The sequence below is a fragment of the Plecotus auritus genome (genome assembly GCF_963455305.1).
Source record: "Plecotus auritus genome assembly, chromosome: 3".
NCBI lineage: Eukaryota > Metazoa > Chordata > Mammalia > Chiroptera > Vespertilionidae > Plecotus > Plecotus auritus.
In genome coordinates this window covers 137226411-137240598 of record NC_137772.1, presented here as the reverse complement: position 1 = coordinate 137240598, position 14188 = coordinate 137226411, and positions in this window count along the sequence as shown.

The window sequence follows — 14188 nt, the reverse complement described above, 5'->3', positions numbered from 1 at the left end:
GAAAATAATCATTGGGGCCCCTCACATTCTGGAAGAATATACAACACAGGTTAGAGGGTTTGCACTGTATTCTATAGGCCAGTGGTCGGCAAACTCATTAGTCAACAGAACCAAATATCAACAGTACAACGATTGAAATTTCTTTTGAGAGCCAAAAACCGACTTCTGTGCATGGGCCACGAAGTTTCAATCGCACTGTACGTGCGCGCCCGCACGTGGTATTTTATGGAAGAGCCACACTCAAGGGGCCAAAGAGCCACATGTGGCTCACGAGCCGCAGTTTGCCGACCACTGCTATAGGCAATGAGAAAGCATTATAGGCACAGAATGATGAGGGCACATGTTTAAGGGTGATTGTTCTAGAAGGAGTATTAAAATGGATTTTGGTAAAATGAGAGAGTGAGGAGAGTCCCTGATGCGTGGAAATTGTAGTACCCAAGTGAGAGGGAGCAAAATCTCAACTAAGGCAGTAGAGCTGAAAGAATTGAATGGATGTAGGAACACTGTAAAGTAGAATCAACAAATTTGATGGGTAATTGTATATGGATGTGAAGGGAGTAGGAGAGAGAGACAGAATAGAAGCTAGAAATGACTGAAAAGGGTTGAGCCTAAATATTATGAGGAGGACACCAATATCAGACAGAGTTTGGGAATAAGAAGAGTCAGAGGTTTGGGGGATGTTGGATTTGTTTCAGATATGCTATAATGACATCTGGTGCAGACAAGTCGCTGATCCTGATAACCTAGCATTTTTCAAAAGTGTGTTTGGAAATGAAGGGACACAGGTCAACCACTCAACAGTGTTTTCTGGGTGCCTAGTATGTACCAAACATTATTTTGTACACTGAAGACAGAATTAGAAATTAGACCTAATTTCTGTCTCCATGGAATATAACTTGTATATAAACAATAGTTTGCAAAAAAACCCACATGAACCCACAGGTCACATGATTAACCCCCAAATAAGCCATAAACAAGTGATATATAAATAAGACCACAGTTCAAGACTTTTCTGTTGTCTGGTATAAAATTCACCAAGTGAATGTTGAGGCTTTTCTCTTAGGAGAGACATTAGAATGCAAATTCACCAACTATCATTAAAGGAGAGGTAGACTTTAAAGGCCCCTTGTGAATTTCATTCAAGAATGTAGAGGATACAGCAAAGGACAGGATAAATAACAGATTGTTTGAAAAAGAGAGAGAGAAAAAAAAAGAGGACATTGGAAAATCTCACTTAGCAAGGACACTTAAACATCTTGGCTCGTTATCAACATTCAGAGTATATATTAAATTTCAGGGAAGAAACAAATCTTTCCCATTTTTACTCTCAAGGAGGTGCCAGAATTATTTCATATTAGAACAGCAGGAGTGCTAGGACTCTCAGACCTTATCATTTTTATAAATAAGTAAATAATGGACAAAACCAAGTATACCAACTAAAATTATATTCAAAAGAAATAAACAACAAAGACTCATTCAGGGTTCAAATTAAGAAAAAAATAATATAAAGTAAAATAAACTTGATTAATTTAAAAGCTAAAACCCAAGCATATATCTACATATATTGTTGTATATGTATGTATATATATGCAGATATATAACTATATAAAGACTAGATAAAAGAGAGATAAACAGATGATAGACAGAGAGACAGAGATAAATATATAAAATTAAGCCAAGATATGTTTTAAAATTTAAGCAGGAAATTAAAACTAAAATGTCTATATCATACAGCTAGTCAACAAGTTATTAAATCTCTGGTTTATTTAGCTAGCTGATGCTAACGGTCCTTGGAAGAGCATATGTGAGAAAATGTTGAAAAATAATTCTAATAGGTGACATAAGGGGCTTACTCAACTAGAAAGTATTTCTTTACATTTTTATCTATTGCTTTAAGAGAGAGAGAGATTTATTGTTCCACTACTTATGCATTCATTGGTTAATTCTCCTATGTGCCCTGATGGGGGATTGAACCAGCAACCTTGACATATTGGGACAATGTTCTAATCAAATGAGCTACCCAGTTATTTAACTGCTTTAAATCTACAATAATTAAAAACAGTGCAGATTAGGTGAGCAGAACAATGAAATAAAACAGAGGCCAAACATAGGCCCACATTTATGACTTCAGTAAAAAGAAAGGGTTCATTGCAAGTCAGTTATAAAGATTTACTGCTGCCTACATAAATGGAGTCAGAATAAAAAGCAACTTATTTAGAAAAATAAGGTGTGATCTCCATAGAAAAGGGTCATCTTAATTCCACTGATTTGGCCTGAACAACCAAATCTGGTGTTATCAATAAAAACAATTTTTAAAACTTGCTTAGAAACCATTTTTAACCAGCCTTTCTATGTTTAACCCCAAAATTTGAAGTCAGACAGGGAGTTTGACTTCCTTACTCATCCTAGATGATCCATAACACCACATCTTTCACATGCTACACGAGGGTGATCTAGAGGCCTAAAAATCAGGGTTTCTCACCATGGGAGGAGCTGGGGAGAAGGAGGGAATGAGGGGCTGATTAATAACAGGTGTAGGTGGGGAAGATAGCTTAGTCAATGTTCTGTGGAAAACACGTGTGGGATTTGGGCTTTTAAATCATTTTCAAATATTTTTATCATTACAAGTATAATTCATCCTCACAATTAAAAATTTAAAATAATACAACAAGTTTAGCACAAAGTAAAAGAACCCATTCCCTCTGAATCTACTGACAGAGATAATTACTATTGATAATTCGATGACTATCATTCCAGGTCTCTTTTTAAGTTTGTTCATCTTTTTACTTAGATACTGGACCCAGAAACCAGAAGTCCAGGGTTTGTTTGTGTTGTTTTTTTTAAATAAATTTTTATTGTTCAGATTATTACAATTGTTCCTCTTTTTTCACCCCATAGCTCCCCTCCACCGGGTTCCCACCCCACCCTCTGCCCTTACCCCCACCACTGTCTTCATCCATAGGTTTACGATTTTTGTCCAGTCTCTTCCTGCACCCCCACACCCCTTTCCCCCCAAGAATTGTCAGTCCACTCCCTTTCTATGCCCCTGATTCTATTATATTCACCAGTTTATTCTGTTCATCAGATTTTTTATTCACTTGATTTTTAGATTCACTTGTTGATAGGTATGTATTTGTTGTTCATAATTTTTAACTTTACCTTTTTCTTCTTCCTCTTCTTAAAGAATACCTTTCAGCATTTCATATAATACTGGTTTGGCAGTGATGAATTCCTTTAGCTTTTTCTTATCTGTGAAGCTCTTAATCTGCCCTTCAATTCTGAATGATAGCTTTGCTGGGTAGAGTAATCTTGGTTGTAGCTTCTTGCTATTCATCACTTTGAATATTTCTTGCCACTCCCTTCTGGCCTGCATAGTTTCTGTTGAGAAATCAGCTGAAAATCGTATGGGTGCTCCCTTGTAGGTAACTAACTGTTTTTCTCTTGCTGCTTTTAATATTCTCTCTTTGTCTTTTGCTCTTGGCATTTTAATTATGATGTGTCTTGGTGTGGTCCTCTTTGGATTCCTTTTGTTTGGGGTTCTCTGCACTTCCTGGACTTGTAAGTCTATTTCTTTCACCAGGTGGGGGAAGTTTTCTGTCATTATTTCTTCAAATAGGTTTTCAGTATCTTGCTCTCTCTCTTCTTCTGGCACCCCCATAATTCGGATTTTGGTACTCTTGAAGTTGTCCCAGAGGCTCCTTACACTATCTTCATATTTTTGGATTCTTTTTTCTTTTTGCTTTTCCAGTTGGGTGTTTTTTGCTTCTTTGTATTTCAAATCTTTGACTTGATTCTTGCGATCCTCTAGTCTGCTGTTGGATCTCTGTATATTATTTTTTATTTCAGTCAGTGTATGCTTTATTTCTAGTTGGTCCTTTTTCATATCCTCGAGGGTCCCGCTAAATTTATCGGCAGTTTCTAGAAGATTCTTGACAAACCTTATAACCGTGGTTTTGAACTCTATATCCAGTCATTTGCTTTCCTTCATTTCTTTCATTTGTGACCTGTTTCTTTGTCTCCGCATTTTGGCTGCTTCCCTGAGTTGATAGAGTGGCTTTGTGTGCTAGGTGTCCTATAGGGCCCAGTGGCTTAGCCTCCCCAGTTACCTGAGGTGGACACTCTTGGTGCACCCCTTTGTGGGCTGTGTGCACAGTCTTGCTGTAGTTAAGCCTTGATTGTTGTTGGTATCACTGGGAGGAATTGACCTCCAGGCCATTTGGCTATGAGGATCAGCTGGGTCTACAATGGGAAAACTTCTGTGCTGGAGACACCCTTATGAGACAAGACTTGCTTCAATGGGGCTTTGGTGCTCACTGAGTCTGCCCCCTGAGTGTGTCCCTTATGGATCTGAGGAGTTGTAATCTGGATGGTCCTACTCTGACCCCTGGGTACACTGGCTCTTGGATCTCCAAGGAGGTGCTAATTTAGCCTTTGCCTGAGGCCACCCAGCAGGAGCTATGGAGAGATCTGCAGATTCCTCTTCTTTGTTTGGGTTTTGGAGGTGCCTAGATGAGGCCCAGCTGTGAAGCAATGCAAGCTGCTGTGGGGCCTTGGGCCTTCTTTTGGATGTTCTGGGTCTCACTGACTCAGCTGCAGTTTGTTAGGTAAGTTTACAATTCAAAGGACCAGGCCATTCATATGCAAAAGCCTCTGTGCTCAGCTTGGATGGGGTGGAGTCTCAGGATGGAGCAAACAACAATGGCTTCCCATCAGCCCTGCCCTAAGAGGCCCCTGGATCTCAGTGTCCCGTGGTAATTGCTGCAAGCACCTCTGAGAGAAAGCCACCCTGGAGTTCCACCCACTATCAGACAGTCCAGTTTCTCCCCCTATGAGTCTGGGTCCCCAGAGTCTCACCCAGAACTGGAGTTCAGAGCAGTTGGGAGCTTTTGTCTCCCTCCCGCTTGAGAAAGCCAGCTGGGCACTCAGTTGCCAGTCCTCTCTGCGCACACATCTCAGTACCTCTGCCTCCTGCTGCTCCTCTGAGCCTCAGTGTGCTTTTCTCTTTCCTTCTAGTTGTAGAATTTCCACTCAGCCAGCCTTCCTGTGGTTCTGGATGATGTCCGTTTTGTCCTTGAGTTGTAGTTTTGAAATTGTTGTGCAAGACAGCAGTTCAGGTGTTTACCTATGCCACCATATTGGTTTCTCCTTGTGTTATTTTTTTTAATGCAAATAAATACATGCTCAGATACTCTCCATCTCTCTCACACATATCATTTTTAAATGAAATCATATTATACAGAGTTGATTTACCTAGTTTTGTGGATTTAAATATTATTTGTATATATGTGGGCATACTTTGAGAAGAGATGGAAGGAAGGAATTAGTACACTCAAAAGTAAAGATTACTAGTACACTGGCACTTCTAGGACCTTTATAAAACTTTTTTTCTTTTTTATATAAAAGAAATATATCCCTTAGGAAACACAGGAAAGCACAAAGAAAGGAATAGTCACCCATAATCCACCACTGAAACTTTCGATGAAGGAAGACTCCATATTTAACAGACCCAGAACAGCTGTGGCCAGCAATCTTGCAGAAGCCAGAGTTCAATAACAAGTTCCCAGCACCATAAGATAAAGGGGAGTAGGTCGGAAGCTATAGACCACATACCCATTACCCACTGACAAACAGGATGAGGAGGAAACAAAAACGTGGTCAGTGGCAGAAAGAAAGAGAGCGAGAGAGAAAGAAAGAAAGAAAGAAAGAAAGAAAGAAAGAAAGAAAGAAAGAAAGAAAGAAAGAAAGAAAGAAAGAAAGAAAGAAAGAAAGAGAGAGAGAGAGAGAGAGAGAGGAAGGAAGGAAGGAAGGAAGGAAGGAAGGAAGGAAGGAAGGAAGGAAGGAAGGAAGGAAAGAAGAAAGGAAGGAAGGAAGGAAGGAAGGAAGGAAGGAAGGAAGGAAGGAAGGAAGGAAGGAAGGAAGGAAGGAAGAAAAGAAGAAAGAAAGGGAGAAAGAGCACACTGTTTGAATTAACAAAGGCTGAACTCTGAGCAGAAACACAAGACAGCAGTTGTGGGATGGGCAGATCCATTTCTGTTGGCTCAGATAAGCTTACAGCCTTGAGCTGCAAACCTGCACAACAAACACTGTGGACTGGCAGAGGGAGTCTGGAAAGTGAACATGCCACAATAAGAAGCCTCAGCATCAGATTCCTCCCACCCCAATTTTCCCCCTTTGGTTTCCACTCAAGCTGAACAGACACCAGTGGGGCATTTCAAACCTGAAGTATTTGTTTAAAAGCCTTCACAGGCGTTGGCTGTTGGAGAGGCACAATACAGAAAGGAAGCATAAGCAAGAACTTTAAAAACTGGCTCCATTTTAAGCTAGAAAGGAAGGAAAGTGTCTCAAATGGTAGCACTAATAACTTTTTCAGATAAAGGCGATGGGAATACTGGACTTGTGGAGAACTTTTCACCCAGCTGAACACGCTCAGGCTTTGGAAATGGTCAGAAATGTGCATTAAGCACCCACTCTGTAATTCTACCAAAAACTCGAGGCAGGGATAGGACTTCTTCTGTAAAGGGCCGGACAGCAAATATTTTAGGCTTTGCAGGCCATCCTGAAGTCTCTGAAGCAACTACTCAAATCCCAGCTGTAGTTTTGCACTATAGCCATAGACAATACACAAATGGACGGATGTGGCGATGAAACTTCACTTTCGGACATTAACATTTGAGCTTTATAGAATTATCCTGTGTCGCAGAATAGTCTTATTTTGATTTCTTTCAATTATTAAACAACACAAAAACTCTCCTTAGCTTAATTGGAGGTACACAAGCAGGTGCCAGACTGGATCTGGTCCATGTCCTGGTAGGTAGTTTCCTGACCTTCAGTCTAAAAGCAGAGTTTCTGTTTCATGTTTACATTCTAACCACTGAGATAAGAGCAGAGAATCCAGAGGCATTTTAAATGGAGAAGATTTCTGCTTCTGTGGGAGTCCAGGTAGTGAAAGAATGTTTGGTGGCCACGATTCAGCTGGGATTGGAGCAGGACTGTGGGGACAGAAGGTACAGGAGCACAGGAAGACGTCCCAGAGGGGCTGGTACCCAGGGTGTATCTCCTCAGAGTTGGCCTGTAGCATCAAGGGAGAGAGGGGTGAGAACATGCCTCCCTATCCAATTATGCATGCTCTATTTTTCCCAGTGAATCAGGCCAGTGAAAAGATTAGCAGCAGCAAAGTCAAATTTAATTTATAGAACTTTTTTGCATAAAGATGAGGCCCTACTTTGTACACAGACAAAAACTAACAGTTCTCAGGTCTACATGGGTAGGCTGTCTTTGTTTACCTGTGTGCACAGGCTCTTATGCAAATTCCAGCAGCTGGTAAAAAAATAAGCCTGGGCTTGGCCTTGGTGAATTTATTTCTCATTTGCTGCAGGCATAGACCACTTCTATTGAAGAGAGAAAAATACCAGCTCCTCCACAGCCGCTTGTCCAGGAGTCCGGGCCTGCCTGGCAACTAGCCTCTTTGCTCCCTCTCCAGTGTGGGCCTGACATTACCTTGCCATTGAATAGTCTGGTGGAAGAGTTCAGTGCAGGGTTTGCACTTTCCCAGCCATTAGCCAGCTGCCAAGGCATTTCATTATCTTAGAAGTGTTTTGTACATCAAAGAGAGCCCCAAACAGTGTGATCAAGTGGAAGTAACAGCGCCTGGTCAACATTATAACCCGCAGCATTTTTTTTTCATGGATATAATGCCATCTGGCACCCAGGAACAGCAAAGGCCAGTGATGGAAAAACCCTGCCGCCCTGTTTTGCTCACGGGCGTAACAGTTAATCCTGATAAAGGCTAAGGCCTCAGAGCAACTGCCCTGTTGTTATCTTGCATATCTATTGTCTTACACAGGCCAAGCTGCCCTGAACCAGCAAAAGGGAAGGTTCCACATGAGATTGCCTGAGGGGAAAATATCCAGGAGAGTTGGAAAAGGGTGCTTTATTTGTCTTTTTGTTTGTTTCAATTACTTAGCAAACACACACACACACACACACACACACAGACACACACACACACACACACACACACACGGAAGGGACAAGGATTTAAAAGGCTTCTCCTTTTCAAGCTTTAAGACTTTCTGGGGAAACATTAAGTAGCTGGCTTTGCAATCCCTGAATGAGGCTCTCTTATATCAGCTTAATATCTTCTGTATCGACTTGCTTTTGATAATTTTAGAAAAAAAATATCTCAGGCCTTCGATTTTCAATTATAGACCACCAACTTTCCCCCAATTCGGAAATTTCGAAGCTGATTTCTGATAACAAATGTCTCACTAGTCTTTCAATATTCTCTTGCAATAAGGAGAAAAAACTTTTCTGAAATGGCAGCTAATAGAAAGGCTCTGAAAAAACTCATCTGTAGTGCACTCAGAACCCTGCTTTCTGGGTTGCTGATCTTCAATTGGCAAATTAGGAAAGAAAATACCATGAGTGTCTTATTGTTTTTATTTTGACATCAATCTTTGAAACACAGAAGACCAAAACATAAAATGGACAATCTCCTTCTCGGCTGAAATGAGGGCAAATGATGGATTTATGGGTGTTTTTTTCCCCCACAGTCTCAAATGTGGTTGCCTCAGTGCACTGCAACTGTTTATAAACTCTTGTATGATTTTTCCACTCATTACACAAACTCCCCCCCACCCCCCCTAACCCCGCTTTCCTAGCTTCCACAAACATCCCCGAATCCCCCCTTCCATCTCTGCAGGAGGAAAAGCCTAAAATTTTGAGAAGGACATATTTTGAAATTTCCTTCTCTGGGTTAAGTTCACATCAAGGGATGATTTTGCAATTGCCACCCAAGCCATTATGCAAGCTTTTCAAAAGCATGGAAAATTTCTGGGGCAATTGTCACCTATACACAATTGTAAGAATTTAGAGATTTTAAAAACAAGTCGATATTCCCCAATACCCAACCTGTGGTTTGAAAAATCCAACTTGAAATATCTTCTCCCACTGTTTTTCTCTTCATTGTCATAAATTACAGTAGAATTATAACACTCACAAGGGGCTAGCTTGTTATTTTAGGCTGTCATGAAAACCGAGCTCAGAGAAATGAAGCCCCCAGCTGGGTGAACACACAGTACAATATACAGATGATGTATTATAGAATTGACACCTGGAACCTATATAATTTTATTAGCCAATGTTACCCCAATAAAGTCAATAAAAAATCTAAGCCAAAAAAAAAGAACAAAGTTCTCTGACTTTTCAGTATTCTCAATACAATGACTGTTTTCCTCACTTCTTTTCTTCCTCTAAGAAACAGTGGGGAAAAAACAAAATGAGCCAGAAAGGAAAGGAATTGAAATCTTTGGCAAAGTGAGGGGAGGTGGGGAGGTTACACGATAGTCAGATTCCCAAACATGGTGGTCAGTTATCAAAATTTGAACTACTTATTAATTATATATGTTTCACACTTCACATTTTATAAAATGCTGTAAATCACTTGCTATAGAAATAGAAGTTTTCTGGAAGAAATTTTCAAGATCATCTTTTGTTGGTGAAGAAACATTAAATCAACTGTTCAAACTAACTTAGTTAATGACAGAGCTTCAATAGAGTTCAGGACCTCTAACTATTGCTTTTGCCACAGCGTGCACACATTTATTCATTCATACATTCAGCAGCATTGGTTGACTGCCTACCATAGACTGGACATTGTGGCAAATACTGACATACCTTTTACAAGAGTAAAGAAGAAGAGATTCCTATGCTGGAGGAACACACATCGTGGAGAAAGGCATACAAACTAAAAATTATAACCTAGCGACATATGCTGACATAGAGGGGACAGCACAATGGCGGCAAAAATAAAAGAATTGGTGAGAATAACAGAAAAGGTCTCATTATTCTGACTTTACCCTAATGTTAAAATAGTGATCTGCTATTGTGTTTAAAAAGTCAAGTAAGCCTTTGTCCGAAATTATCCTAGAAAGAGAATCCATTGCTTGTGGCATGTCTTAAATTTCACCTTAGGTAAAACGTAATCTGTCTTGTGCTTCCCCTGATTATTCTGGATTTGTCGGTGCATAATTTGAAAGCACTGGGGCTCTGTGGTTTCCCATTCAGATTGCTGGAAAGTGACATTCACGCCAGGATTTGGCCGACATGCTAAGTAGCTGAAATTTGGAAAGCAGTAGGCAAAAGGAGACTAGTTCAGATGAGAAAATTACACATAATTTCTTTCCTCTCATTTTGTGAAAATCTTAAACCCACAGTTGCTAGGGATTAAAAAGAACTTTAAGCAAATACTGACTTCTGCAAGGGTTTTTACAAATTTCTGAATCTATGCCCAGGATTTAAATTTCTAAATTGACTATTCCATCACAATTTCCCTGTGGAATTAAGTCTAATTTTAAGTGAATGTCCATTGACATTTTCCTGATAGTATTTTGAGAGTCCCAAATGTTCATTCTATTTTTTCCCACAAACAGGTAAATGTTCCTAAGTGGAAAGTTAGTGACTATCTTGAGTTGGTACTTGATTTTGTGCAAAGGTGGTGAGTGGAAAGGGGAATGATATAAATTGTAGTGCTTACTTTGATCTGGCTTGACAGGCAGAATCAGAAGACAAAACTCACCCTGTTTGAAACCCAGTATATATTCTAGAACCTCTAATTCGGCACCTACCAGTCTCAACCTAGTCAAAACCACCAAGTTAGAATAATATTCTTATTGATAGAATTGTGTTTATTTTTCACTCTAAGTTTTACAAAGATAAATAAAATTCAAACTGTAATCAGCTAGGAATAATAATTTTCTAAAGACCTTCCTTTTCCCTGTTTCTCTCTGTCTCAATCTATCCTATCTCATAAAACTAGAGAAAAGATGGGCATTCAAGAGAAATAAAAGGTTGATGAGGCCTGGTGTACACATTGTAAACCAAAATTAATTTTAGACTGTAATAAAGAATAATAAACATTTATTTGAGCAAATGCAGCCCAGGAGACGCAGGTTGAGTTAGCAACCTAAATTATGTTCTGCCTACACAAAGGGAAGGGCACTTTTTATAGCTAGGAAGTTCCTGACACAGTTCCTAATTAGGTCCATTTCATGTAAAGAAATATCCAAATTCATATACTTCTGAACTGCGCAGTCCTGGTTGGTCAGGATTATGCATCCTGATTGGTTGTTATGGAGCAGTTCTGATTGGAGGGGCAGGTCTTGGTCCACTGGTGGAAAGAGGATACCAGGAACCCCCTTATAACAGTTGGCTCAGGCAGCATAAAGGAGTAGAGCATCACTTAGGAAGCCAAGAGTTCAGTCTGAAGTTCTTCCTGGGATAAACAGAATGTGAGGAGCCCCTTGTCAGCTGCTTCAGTGTTCGTTAAATGTGGCTACTCCATTGATTTCACGTAGTTTAAGACCATGGGAAGTCCATCACAGCAGATACATTCTTTCCTGGGGTTTACATCAAATGAATCTTTCTTCTTGGGGTCCACAACATAAAGAAAATAACATAACCTACACTTACCATTGGTATCATGTTTTTACTGGTTTAGAAAAATATTTTCTGAGATAATAGTAATAGTATTTGCCTCAAAGAGGTGTTGTGAGAATTAGATATGCTAATGGGCTAAAAGAGTCATAACCGTTTCTGGCACATAAAACACTCTCAATAAATGTTAGATGGTATTATTATTACTCGTGCTATTATTTTTATCATTGTTATTATAATCATAGCTTGCACAACCATATATGGTTCAGCAAGTACAAGTTGACATTTAGTTGGTCATAATATAACTTAGCTTAAGAAAGAATAATTCTGTTTCTAAACCCTAAATTCTCAATACTTGACTACATAGGAAACACTCATACTCAAACTCAAAAGTCCAATAAATTCTACCTTAACTATGATGTTATTTGAAGGTTTGCTGTAAAAGATTTGCCTTTCAAATAGTTCTGAAAAATTCTAAATTCCATGGAAAAGCAGTCACAACCCAATTCTGGCCTGTTTCTCCAGCCTTTACAAATGCTGATTCCCATTCTAGCCATCTGATGTACCCAACACAAAGAGCAGTTAGCCATTCCCCAAGCATGCCTTGTGCTTTCATGCCTTTCTGCCTCTGTGTGCATGCTGTTCTTTATGCCTAGACTATCCTCTCCTTCCAAATCTACTATAAAGCCTTCCAATTCTTACCTGGCCAGAAAATACAGAAACTCCTCTTATCCTCAGTTTTACTGACCACAGTTTCAGTTACCCACAGTCAACTTCAGTCCAAAAATATTAAATGAAAAATTCCAGAAGTAAACAATAACTTAAATTGTGCCCTGTTCTGTGTTAACATGATAAAAATCTCATGCCATCCAACCCGGGATGTGAATCATCCCTTTGTCCTTTGTCCAGAGCTTCTCCATGCTGTATATGCTCTCCACCCCCCACCCCCAACCCCACCACATCCACCATTAGTCATTTAGTAGCCATCTTGGTTATCAGATTAACTGTCACAGTATCCCAGTGCTTTTATCCAAGTAACTCTTATTTTAGTTAATGGCCCCAAAGTGCAAGAGTAGTGGTGCTAGCAATTTGGATATGCCAAAGAGAAGATATCAAGTGCTTCCTTTAAGTAAAAGGTAAGTATGTATAGGAAAAAAAAATCTGAGTGGCCAGATTATTATGACCACCTGACGTTTGGAGGCAAATTAGCCGTACCCTGCATCGTATGGGATATGGAAGCCAAAGGCCTGTTCGAACACCTTTGCTATCTGCAGTTACCAAGATAAAACGTCTCCGATTTACACAGGAACACAAGGATTGGACAGTCAATCATTGGAAAAAAGTCATGTGGTCCTATGAATCACGTTTCCAATTGCATCATGCAGATGGCAGAGTGAGAATTTCACGGAAACAGCATGAAAGCATGCACTCCACATGCATGAGTACAACCCTTCAAGCTGGTGGGGGCAGTGTTATGGTTTGGGGCATGTTTTCCTGGCATGATTTGGGCCCTTTAATTCGTATGGAACAACGTCTGAATAGCACAACATACCTAAGTATCGTTGCTGATCAAGTTCATCCTATCATGTTGATGGCGTATCCCAATGGAGATGGCTTCTTCCAACAAGACAATGTGCCATGCCACGGTGCTCGTATTGTGCAGGAGTGGTTTCAAGAATATGAGGGAGACTTTACCTTGCTTAGGTGGCCCCCAAAATCACCAGATCTCAATCCAATTGAGCATTTGTGGGACGAAGTTAAAAGAGCCATCAGACAGCTGGTTCCACAACATCAAATCTCACAGAACTGGACAGTGCTATTCATTAGGCATGGAGTCAGATTCCTTGCATCACCTTTCAACATCTCATGGAGTCAATGCCAAGAAGAATCGCCACAGTATTGAAGGCAAAAGGTAGCCCAACGAAGTACTGATGGGGTGGTTATAATAATATGGCCACTCAGTGTGTGTGTATATATATATATATATATATATATATATATATATATACACTGAGTGGCCATATTATATATATATACACACACACACACACACATACACACATACTGTATTACTGTATATAGGGTTTGGGACTATCCTCAGTTTTAGGCATCTAATGGGGGTCTTGGAACTTATCTCCTAAGGATAAGAGGGTGAGAAGACTACTGTATTCCTCATCTCTGCTGCAAAGCACATTATTCATCCTACTTCTGAGACACATTCTTCTTCCTATTAGCCATATCCCACTGCATGGAAATTCTTTACTTATGGAAATTCTTTGTTTGCAGGTCTGTAAGTTCTTTCAAGGTTACAGCCTGTGTCTTACTGGACACTGTCCCCAGTGCCAAACAGAAAGCCTGCACATAGGATGGACTTCTTCACTGTTTGCCAGATTTCAGCAAATATATTTCAAGCAGGAAAGATAAGATCCATGAGATATTACTAAGCTCCTGGTTCAGAGTTGAGGACAGAGCAAGGCCAGAGATAAAGGCTGTTCACTTGGTGTTCTTAGACCTACAGAATAAGGATTTAATTTAGATAATAAAACAATTTCCCATGTAAAAGTCATAATTATAACAATAAAAATAACAGCCATTTATTGAGCTCTTACTATGCTCCAGTCTCTATTCTCAGATTTTATGACTATTAACTCATGTAATTCTCAGAACAAGCCTATTAGTTATGTTCTCCTATTATTCCCATTTTACAGATTAAAAACAAAACAAAACAGAGGCACAGAGATGTTGAGTCTTTGCC